This window comes from Acinonyx jubatus, chromosome A2 (assembly GCF_027475565.1).
Source record: "Acinonyx jubatus isolate Ajub_Pintada_27869175 chromosome A2, VMU_Ajub_asm_v1.0, whole genome shotgun sequence".
Classification (NCBI taxonomy): Eukaryota; Metazoa; Chordata; class Mammalia; order Carnivora; family Felidae; genus Acinonyx; species Acinonyx jubatus.
The window spans coordinates 36,139,789-36,150,373 of record NC_069383.1 but is presented as its reverse complement, the minus strand read 5'-3'; the positions used below and the strand labels follow the sequence as shown (position 1 = coordinate 36,150,373).

General features: G+C 37.5%; 1 protein-coding gene and 1 long non-coding RNA gene across 15 annotated transcripts in view; one reads left to right on the top strand and one right to left on the bottom strand.

The window, feature by feature from the left end:
- The window catches only part of FOXP2 (forkhead box P2), a 563,073-nt gene that overhangs the window by 24,307 nt on the left and 528,181 nt on the right, over positions 1-10,585 (top strand). The window lies entirely within an intron of this gene.
- LOC128314738 (uncharacterized) overlaps positions 1-10,585 on the bottom strand; it is a 75,377-nt gene that overhangs the window by 13,116 nt on the left and 51,676 nt on the right. The window contains exon 3 of the long non-coding RNA XR_008296709.1: positions 3,848-3,902. This is a non-coding gene — a long non-coding RNA (uncharacterized LOC128314738). The remainder of the gene's footprint in view (positions 1-3,847; positions 3,903-10,585) is intronic.

Here is a 10,585-nt window from a genome sequence, read left to right as displayed (position 1 = left end):
TGAAGTAAGTAATCTAAAAATAACTCTGCTGTTGGCCTAATTTAACAAAAAAAAAAAGTCTTCTGTGCATAAGTAAAGTTCTACATTTTGTCTCCCCTGGTGGAAAATCTCTGAAGCATTTTGCCACCTATTCACAGAACAACATCTTGTTTGGCATCATAATCACAGCCAGAAGGGCTCTTTTGACTTTTTTATAGTTATATGTGCTATCCCTAGTCATAGTGCAAATCTTATATGTCCAAAGAGACCCACCTTACCTGTTCAGCCACCCTCAAGTCACATGTACACACACCTTTTCCCAAAACACATTGATTTTCACAAAAACTTACAGTCTAAAATTGAATTTGAACTGGTGTTTTTAAAAAAGTCAATGAGATTAAAAAGTACAGACAAAAATCGCAAGATGTATAGTCATGTCTTTAAAGGTTAATTTTTTTCCTATTCAACTCATCTTCGTCTTATCATAGGACATCTGAAAAATAGTAACATCTTGCAAGATGAAACAAGTTTAATGAATTTCTTTCTCCTTTACCCTTTCTTTGGTGATTTTTGCTCTTTTGTTTATATTATTGTTCTTCAGCTTAACATTTTTATACTTCTCAGCATCTTCTTGTCTTGCTCTTTGGTGTACTTAGTGTAGAAACCAGAAGATAATGGTCCTCTTTCTAACTTTAAGATTCTAGACATTCTGGACCCTTGTATGATAATACATTCAATATTGACTAGAGACGCAAAGTATCTCAATAACATGAGTATGGGACATCAACAGTGGAATGATGCATTTTCTCATGGTGGGGGAAGTAATTGGCACTAATGTTTTTAAAGGCTTTTGCACTTAAATTTAAAGGAATTTTTATTCCTTCCATGGGAGCTTTAAGAATTTAGGAGTGAGCATTTGCTGTGGCATATGGTGCATTTTAAATTTTAAAATACTTTTGAATCCTACATAAGCATTCATTCACTGGTATGTTGGACTAGTATGAGCTTAGAACACCCATAAAGGATATTTTAGCTCTTAAAAAGATAAGATATGGGGCAGATAGGAAGGAAACTTTGTTAACGAATAACATTCTTCAGGTATTAGAAGGATTGGAAGAAGAGGTAATAGCCCCATTAGGAGCTGCTATCGTAGATTGTTAAGTTAATGGCCTGCAATGAATCACCCCTTCAGTATCCACACCCTTCCATAGTAACTCTGGTGTGTGTGTGTGTGTGTGTGTGTGTGTGTGTGTGTGTGTGCGCGCGCGCGCGCGCACATGTGACTGACCTTGACCAGTGGGACTTAAGCAAATGTGATGCAAGTAGAGAGTTGCTAAGTGCTTGCACATTGGAGCTTGCCTTCTTGGAATGCTGCTGTCACCATAGGAAGAAACCTGGTCCAGTCTCTGGGAGGATGAAAGACCACATGGGGAGATCTGGACAGTTCCAGGCCCAGCTGGCTCAAGTGAGTTCTGCCCCCAGCTGCCCTACCAGGTGAATGGAGCTGCCTGAGCGAGCCCATACCCCATCAAGTGTAATAGCCACACCGCTAACTCACAGAATTATGATAAATAATAAATTGTTTTTTAAGCCACTAAACTGGGGGTTGTTTGTTATGAAGCAGTTGTTAAAGGATTCAGGAGCTTCTCCAGATGCATGATGCAGTACAGAAAGCTAATACAATGAGAGACGACTACTAAAACCGAAGACATAGAGACCTATGGTTAAGCTCCTGTTTTGCCTCTGAGATTCCTGGTAGTTAAAGTGGAATGTAGTTAGTTACAGAATATCCATTTTGAAAAAGAGGGAAGAATAGCATTCTTCAGAAAAGGGAATGTCATTTCGTGGACTAAATTCTAAGAGATTTCTCATGTCAGGCCTTACATGGGAGTAATGAGTAATAGAGAGGGCTGTATCCTTGCCAACATTCCAGCAACAGATTTTTCTGAAGGATCCTCTTATGTCTGTAAAACCCAAAGATATATTATTAAAGCACAACTCTGAGCTTGATTGTGTGAGGGACTAAGACGTACAGTACTCTTCCTTATTTCAGCGTTCCATAGTTACCTGTGAGACTTTATTTTCATTTCAGTTAAATCCTTTAACTACAAATTTATGTTTTTAATCCCTAACTTCTCCCTTGTGCTATAGATAAATGCCTCCAACAATGCACTGTGCATCTCTTCCTGAATATTCTTTCTTCTTTGATTTTTTTTTGGTTGGAATGTAAGGTAATGCTTTATTTCCAGGAGGTTAATTGTGTTCTTCCTAGCTCCGCATTGCCTTCTAGTTATTGATGTTCAGCTCCCAGAAAGAACCCAGTACTAATGGTTGGTGGTCTCGAGTCTGTTTGCCTGATAATACTGCAGTCCTAGAATTCTAAAATTTTGACTTGTATTAGAGAATAAGATACTGAAAATAGTAGCCAAATAGAAAGACAAATCATGGAAGAAGAACCGAAATAAAAGTGAATTGTGTTCTCTACTTTTAACAATTGAAAATTTATAAATTTTGTGTGAAACAGAAGATAACATAACAATTGTTTTGTTTTGAATCACTGAATATTGTCACTTTACTTTTTAAATATTACCACATTCACTCTAATTTTCCCTGTCTCCAGGACCACTATCAGAGTCTAAGACACTTTCAACTCTTACTTGAACTAATGCAGTAGTCTCTTAAAATATGTATTAACTATACATATTTCTGGTATTTTTTTTCCTCTATTTTATCATTTCCCCCCTTGCTGTATCAGTGCCTGTCAGAGTGCAGTTATGTGGTAGTTACTTAATACATATTTGTTGAACGAATGGATTAGTTCTTCACGGACACTTTTATACTTTGTTTGCAGGTGCTCTGGCATAGTAGCCAGAATGATGTTTAGAAAACACTTATTTTCATATCATCCCTTTGGTTATAATAGCTCCTCATTTCTCTTAGGGGAATGACCCAAATTCTGTTCATTGCGTGTTTTGGAGTTAAGAATTTTAAAATACACACAGTGGATAGTTTGAGAAGTTAACAAGTAGCACCACTGGAGCAAACCCAGATGCCATTTGCAGAGTGAGCCTTACGGCCTTGGGAGAGGGAATAGGTCTGTGGGTTGGCTTTGTCCCTGGGTGCATAAGTTCCTTGGAGAGCCACCCAGGACTGGACCAGTGACTCTACTGGGGAACCAGAGTGGCAGAAAAAGCAGTTACAAGGAGGAAAACTGACATGCTTTTTGGCTTATGGTGACTTTCTTTACTTTTAGCCCTTTTCTGGACTTGCTTTTTGCTGGCCATAATAAATACAGGTTACATAAAATAAATGACCAAGGGAAAAAGAAATTTAGGATGATTCTAATATTATTAAAATCAGAATTTGAATTAAAAAATTGAAAACATTTAAGACATTCAAATTGAAGCTCTAAAGAAATTGAATGTGATAGCCATAAACGAGGATGGTAGGGCAAGAAAAGATGAGACTACAATGCCAGAAAATAAAGGTAAGAGTGAAAAGTTACAACAATAAGTGTGTGATGCTTAAACAATTGAAGCTAAAAAGGGAGACAAGGGAATAGAGTATAAAATAAGCAAAAATAATAGTAAAGCATATGAGATTAAAATTTTAAAATGTATAAGCTAATTATGATTAAGTATTAATTTGGAAGAAGAGTGAGTGGAGGTGATGTGAGGAAGTTCGAGGAGGGGTTGTCTTCACAGCTTCTCCAAAAGCTTTAGGCCTTTTGCCTTTGATTCCTCAAGGGCTCTCAGCCTTTCACACACTACATATTCTGAGTGTCAAGTCTCCATCTAAGATGATCTTCTGGAGAATACCTGGAAGTTGGGACTTCCACCCCCACCCCCCAGTTGTTTTTATTACATACACTTGGAGAAGATCACAGCAGCCACAGCAAGAGCCTGCATCCAAATAACGCTTCCCTAAACCAGGAAGGTGAAAATAATTTTATAGTCTCCAGGGAAAATTTTAACTTTGGTTTCACACATATAGATTGTACTTTGGGGCATTTCCCCTATATTACCTTGTTGATTATCCTAGAATTATAATAATGCTGTATGAATGTTTACAATATACAGTATATTCATTGCTTCATTTGATCTTTCTAGCCACCCATGGGACTTTTATTATTCCCACTGGGAGGGATCTAAATCATCTTTCACTTCTATTTTGAAGTTTGGGAATCTGAGGCCCTGATAATTTAAGATATTTTAGCCTGATATTTATTAGTCAAGCTGAGATTAAAACCAGAACCTTTTGATTACCAGTGTAGTTCTTTTCTTACCATAGCCTGTTACCATATTTCCACTTACTATTTCTTAACTTCAGAGTGGTTGAATGTTTTGTAACATTTATGAATGAGAATGGCAAAAAAGAATGTGAAGTCTTAATAGAAACTGTGCTCTCATTCCAGATTATGAATGAATTAATAGAGAATTTATGCCACTCATACTGTCCTTATGCATAATTTCTTATTCTCTGTGAAATTTGTCATCATTAAAGCATGATTTTCAAAATGGGAAAAATTAATGGTTTTCAGAATGACTGAAGATAGAAAAAGTATGTGATAAAGCTAAGAATAGACAGGTATAGTAAATGACTGGTTATATATCAACCTAGAATTCCTTTGACTACTCCTTTCTTTACCCAGTCAGAATCAAGTTTGAAAAGATCTTGACAGGCGCAGAAGTTAACATATTATTTCACTGCACCATAAGTATGGTTATCGAGGTTTGCACGGGATGGTTGAGGAAGACAGAGAAGGTCCAGCTGCCCCAGAATGGGGGAATGGGGAGGGGAGAGGTTTCCCAGAGGAGAATTCTGGATTGTTACGGGCAGTTTGACTCAGGTACAAAGGTTAGAGATGAAGGTTGTTTTGCTCTTTAGAGTAGATATTCTCAAAGTAGTTGGCCACCTTCTGATGGACAGGGAGAGTCTGTTTTAGAAACAAATTGGTCCTTGAATACAAGTTCGCTTTTTCATTCTCACAAGTGAAAAAAAAAAAAACATGCTTAGGTTTCTACTTCTGTGAACAATTGAGAGCTACTTACTTGACACCCTAACTTATTAAGGCTTACTAAAAGATAGCATTCATTAACAAACTCCAGCTCATTATGGGAGTCTACTAAGGATTCTAAATATTCTATTAGAAGTCAGAGTGTTACAAAATACTTGGTAAGTTGTAGCTCCAACTGGTCATGCTCTAAGAACAGGTGTCCGAAATTACCAACATTTTCTTACGAAATGTTTTGTTATCAGTGTATAGGCAAGACATCTTAAATTGGTCATACTTTAAAATGCTGCTGCTTGGGGCACCGGGGTGGCTCCCTTGGTTAAGCGTCTTACTTCGGCTGAGGTCATGATCTCACGGTTTGTGGGTTTGAGCCCCACATCAGGCTCTGTACTGATAGCTCAGAATCCGGAGCCTGCTTAATACTCTGTCTCTCTCTCTCTCTCTCTCAAAAATAAATAAACACTAAGAAAAAACACGGAAGTTACTTAAAAAGTAAATGCTGCTGTTTTACATGTGAATTATAAAGGATTTAGATTCATAATTTTTTTTTCAGGATCGTACCCTTTACTTAATACATTTTGTAATTCGTATTTGTATCAGTAGTATTTTTGACTCCTGCATGTAAGAATGAAGCCTCAATCAGCATCATTTTCATCAGACCTTCTCAAATATTGGCATGAATAAGAATCACCCAGAGTTCTTATTACAAAACGGTGTTCTGGGCCCACCCTAGAAATTCTAATTCAGTAGGTGTGTGTGGGGCCTGATAAATTAACTTTTCTAACAAGCTCCCAGGTGATGCTGATGCTGCTGATCTTCCAACCACACTTTGAAAAGAATGGATCTGAACAGATTCTTGCTAAAAGCAGACGTGTAGGAAACCCGTGCATATATTCCTGTATAATGGCATCTCCTGTCATTTAGTCTTTTTCAACGGGGAGGTAAGCAAACATAAGAGGGGATGAATAGGTGGTGGGCAGCAGAGTCTCAGAGCAAATTTTGGCCACTTTTGTAACTTGCTTTAAAAGAAAAATTGAGAGCCTCTGGTTTTGAACTAGTTCAAGTTGATCAATGGGATTCAAACCTCACATACCAGAAGAACGGAGGGGATAGATGTGGCTTGATTTACCTGATTATCTAGGGTTTTGTATATTGTACTCAATAATTTGCACTTATCCCAAGGGTGGTAATAAACCATTGAAGGACTGGAACTGGGGGGACAACATGATCAAAGTTATGAAAACAAGAATATAGTAAGAAGTGCAAACCATAGTTTTAAAGCCGTGACATTTATATAGGTGAAATAAAAATAAAGGACCTGACCTCAGTGAGTAGTGGTGAGGATGATAAACAGATTGGAGAGATAGATATTAAGGTGACAATAATGATTATAATAGCAGCTAAAATTTATTATGCACTCACTGTGGTTATGGCTGATCACTCTTCAAAGCACTTTACATATATGAATTAATTTAGTGCTTACAGCAGCCTTATGATGAAAATGTGGACATACTTTGTGCAGTTTTTTTGCACTTTGCATACACTGCTCTTTTTTTTTTTAGACAATAGCTTTGTGGCAACCCTGTGTCGAACAAGTCTATCGGTGCCATTTTTCTAATAGCATCTGCTCACTTTGTGTCTCTGTGTCACATTTTTGTGATATTTGCGATGTTACAAACGTTTTTATTATTATTTGTTGCGATGATCTTATCTGTGATCAGTCATCTTGAATGTTGCTGTTGTAATTGTTTTGGGGATGCCACAAACTATACCAGCCATGACATTCTCTTAAGCCAAAGCCTAAGCCAGAGCACATCCCTAACTGCAGTTCTGTGAAGACTGAGAGAGGTGAGGAAGCTGCAGAAGAAAAGTTGGAAGCTGGCAGAGGTTGGCTTGTGAGGTTTAAGGAACGAAGCTGTCTCTATCACATAAGAGTACCAGGTGAAGCAGCAGGTGCTGACATAGAAGAACTTGTTTGTAAACAAGTTCTCCAGGGGATCTAACTAAAGTCATTAATGGGGGTGGCTGTACTAAAAAACAGAGTTTCATTATACTGGAAGAAGATGCCATCTAGGACTTTCGTAGTTATAGAGGAGAAGTCAATTCCTGGCTTCAAAGTTTCAAAGGACAGGCTGAATCTCTTGATAGGGGCTAATGCAGCTGGTGACTTTAAGTTGAAGCCCATGTGTATTTACCACTCTGAAAATCCTAGGGCCCTCACAATTATGCTAAATCTACTCTGCCTGTGCTCTGTAAATGGCAGAACAAAGGCTAGATGAGAGCACATCTGTTTACAACATGGTTTAATGAATATTTAAGCCCACTGTTGAGACCCACTGCTTGGAAACAAGGATACTTTTCAAATTATTATTGCTCACTGACAATGCATCTGGTCACCCAAGAGCTCTGATGGAGATGTACTATGTGATTAATGTTTCCATGCCTACTAATGCAACATCCATTGTTTTTCCTTTGGATCAAGGAATAATTTCTACTTTCAAGTCTTGTTCTTTAATAAATATATTTCATAAGGCTGTAACTGCCAGACATAGCGATTCCTTTGATGGATCTGGGCAAAGTAAATTGAAAACCTTTTGGAAAGGATTCACCATTCTAGATACCTTTAAGAGCATTCATGATTCATGGGAAGAGGTCAAAATATCAACATTAGGAGTTTGGAAGAGGTTGATTGCAACACTCATGAATGACTTTGAGGGGTTCAAGACAAGGAATGAAGTAATTACAGATGTGGGGGAAACAGCAAGGGAACTAGAATGAGAAGTGGAACCAGAAGATGTGACTGAATTGCTGCAATCTTGTGATAACACTTTAATGGATGAGGAGTTGCTTCTCATAGATGAGCAAAGAAAGTGGTTTCTCGGAAGGGATCTGCTCTTGGGGAAGATGCAGTGAAGATTGTTGAAATGACAAGAGATTTAGAATGTTACACAAACATAGTTGTTAAAGCAGTGGCAGGGTTCAAGAGGATTGACCCCATTTTTTGAAAGAAGTTCTGTGGGTAAAAGGGTATCAAATAGCATCAAACCCTACAGAGAAACTGTTCATGAAAGAGTCAGTCTATGTGGCAAAGCTAACTGTTGTCCTATTTTAAAAACTTGCCACGACCACCCCAACCTTGAGCAACCACCATCCTGATCAAGCAGCCATCAACATCAGGGCAAGACCCCCCCCACCAGCAAAAAGGTTATGAGTCACTGGAAGTGCAAATGATGGTTAGCATTTTTTTAATGATAAGGTATTGTTAAGCTATGTACATTGTTTTTCTTAGACACAATGCCATTGCACATTTAGTAGACTACAGCATACTGTAAATATAACTTTTATATGCACTGGGAAAACAATTTATTTGACTTACTTTATTGTGATGATTCACTTTATTGCAGTGGTCTGGAACCAAATCCACAGTAGCTCTGAGGTATACCTGTATTATTTTGATTTCAGTTTTGTTTCATAGATGAGGAAGCTAAGTAACAGAGAGGCTAAGTTACTTGTCCAAGACCACACAGCTGGCAAGGGCCGAGCAAGAATTTAGACCCTAGCAGTTTGGCTTAGAGCCCAATTCTTAAACCCATGGTCCATTTCATGGAATGTGACTGTCAGTTGGCTGATAGATATGAGGGAGAAGGAGGAATGTAGGATTCTGGCAGATCTGTAGCCATTTCTGGTCTAGGCACTGGAATAGGAAAATTAGGAGGTGAAGTGTGTTTGGAGTGTGATGAAATAGAAATGTGAAGGGAGAGACTGACTCAGTTTTGGACGTTTGGAATTTGAGGAGTTTGTAGGAAATCCAAGAGAAAATATCTAGTAGGCAGTGAGTATATAGATCCTGACTATAAAAATCTAAATGCAAAATCAAAAAACATGGTGGCTAGGTTAGTGTGTGGAGAGTGTTGTGAAATGGTTAAATCATATCTATATCATATTCAGTTGTCAGTGTTACATTTTAACTGAAACTAAAATTTATCTAGGGAAAACCTTAGTTTGAAAGAATTGAGAAACAACGTCGTAAGAAAGGCAAGGGGGTGCCTGGGTGACTCAGTCCATTAAGCGTCCAGCTTTGGCTCAGGTCATGCTCTTGCGGTCTGTGAGTTCGAGCCCCATGTGGGGCTCTGTGCTGACAACTCAGAGCCCAGAACCTCCTTCAGATTCTTGTGTCTCCCTCTCTCTCTGCCCCTCCCCTGCTCACGCTGTGTCTGTCTCTTAAAAAATAAATAAACATTAAAAAAATTAAAAAAAAAAGATTGGGCAAGGAACTGCTGGCTTATTTAGTGCAGAATTCAGGAAACAGGGAGGTTTGTTGGTGCACAATGTTTTAAAGAATAGTTACATAGAATAGGAATTTATTTTATGTAGCCTCAGTAGTCAGAATAGGACCAAACAGATACAAGTTCTCAAAATGTAGATGTCCAAAATGGGAAAGGATTGTCCAATGGGTTAGTGCCTACCAGATATTGAAATACCAATTGGAGTGTCATGTAAAAGGAGTATTGTAGAGCTAATTCTTACTTAGCATGGATTACTGAGTCCATCAGACTTGACAGCAACGTAATGAAATAATTTAGGTTGTTTTTTAATTTGATTATAAATTATTAACTTTTGGTATTTAGAGGTCTTTTCTGAGTTTTTCTTCATAAAATTTGAATTTGAAGTAAGCCATTTTCCTAGGCATCAAATACGTAAGTCGTTATCATGTAACATGAGAGTTGCTGGAAATTTGTAAAGGATTTTCCGTAAATACCAGTCCACCTCTCATGATAGCTTTAGTTGTTTTAGCAGAATGCAGTTATTTAGTTGCAGAAATTATTTACCATATCAGTGATTGCAAATAAGGTGGCAGAGTTTTTAATTGCACTTAGAGAAAAATGTCAAAATAAAGTGTAGTTTCTCATTACTGGATTTATAATCTTCGTATCTACTTTTTTCCTTGGCCACTGGGAGTTTTGTTACCAGCAATGAAATACAACCCTCATGCTGTACTGTGTAGGATAGATACTGTAAATTTCTGGTCTTGCTTTTCCATTGATCTGGATTGCCATATGGGAATCCTATTCAGCTGATCTTTATTTCCTGAGTCAGAAATTCTGTTTTACCATCTTTGGGGCTTTCAGCAGCTAGTCTCAGTGGGCTGTCAGGTATTGCACATGAAAGAGAAGGTTCAAAGGCATAGAAAGAAGGTTCAGGGCTGAAATGTTTACACTGCATTTTAAAAATTTTTACAAACATTTTCTAAGCTGATGGATCAGCATGAAAGCTTAGCAGATCTAAGACTTTTTATATGGTATAGTATAGGTACCATTTGAATACACATAATTTTTAAGGAGTCGTATGGTAGTCATCAGTTATAGATTTGTCACAGAAATAACTCATTCGTTCATGATTTTTCCTGTAAGCACAACTAACAACATTGTGATTAATGTTGTAAGTTTCTTGATTTTTTTCTACAAGTTTTTTTTATGTCTTATTATTCTGCTTTATTTTGCATCTGACAATTAGCATTGAACTGAGGGAGATTACAGTTTACAGTAGAGTAAGAAATTAACAACTTACCTATATTTTTTATAATAAAAAATT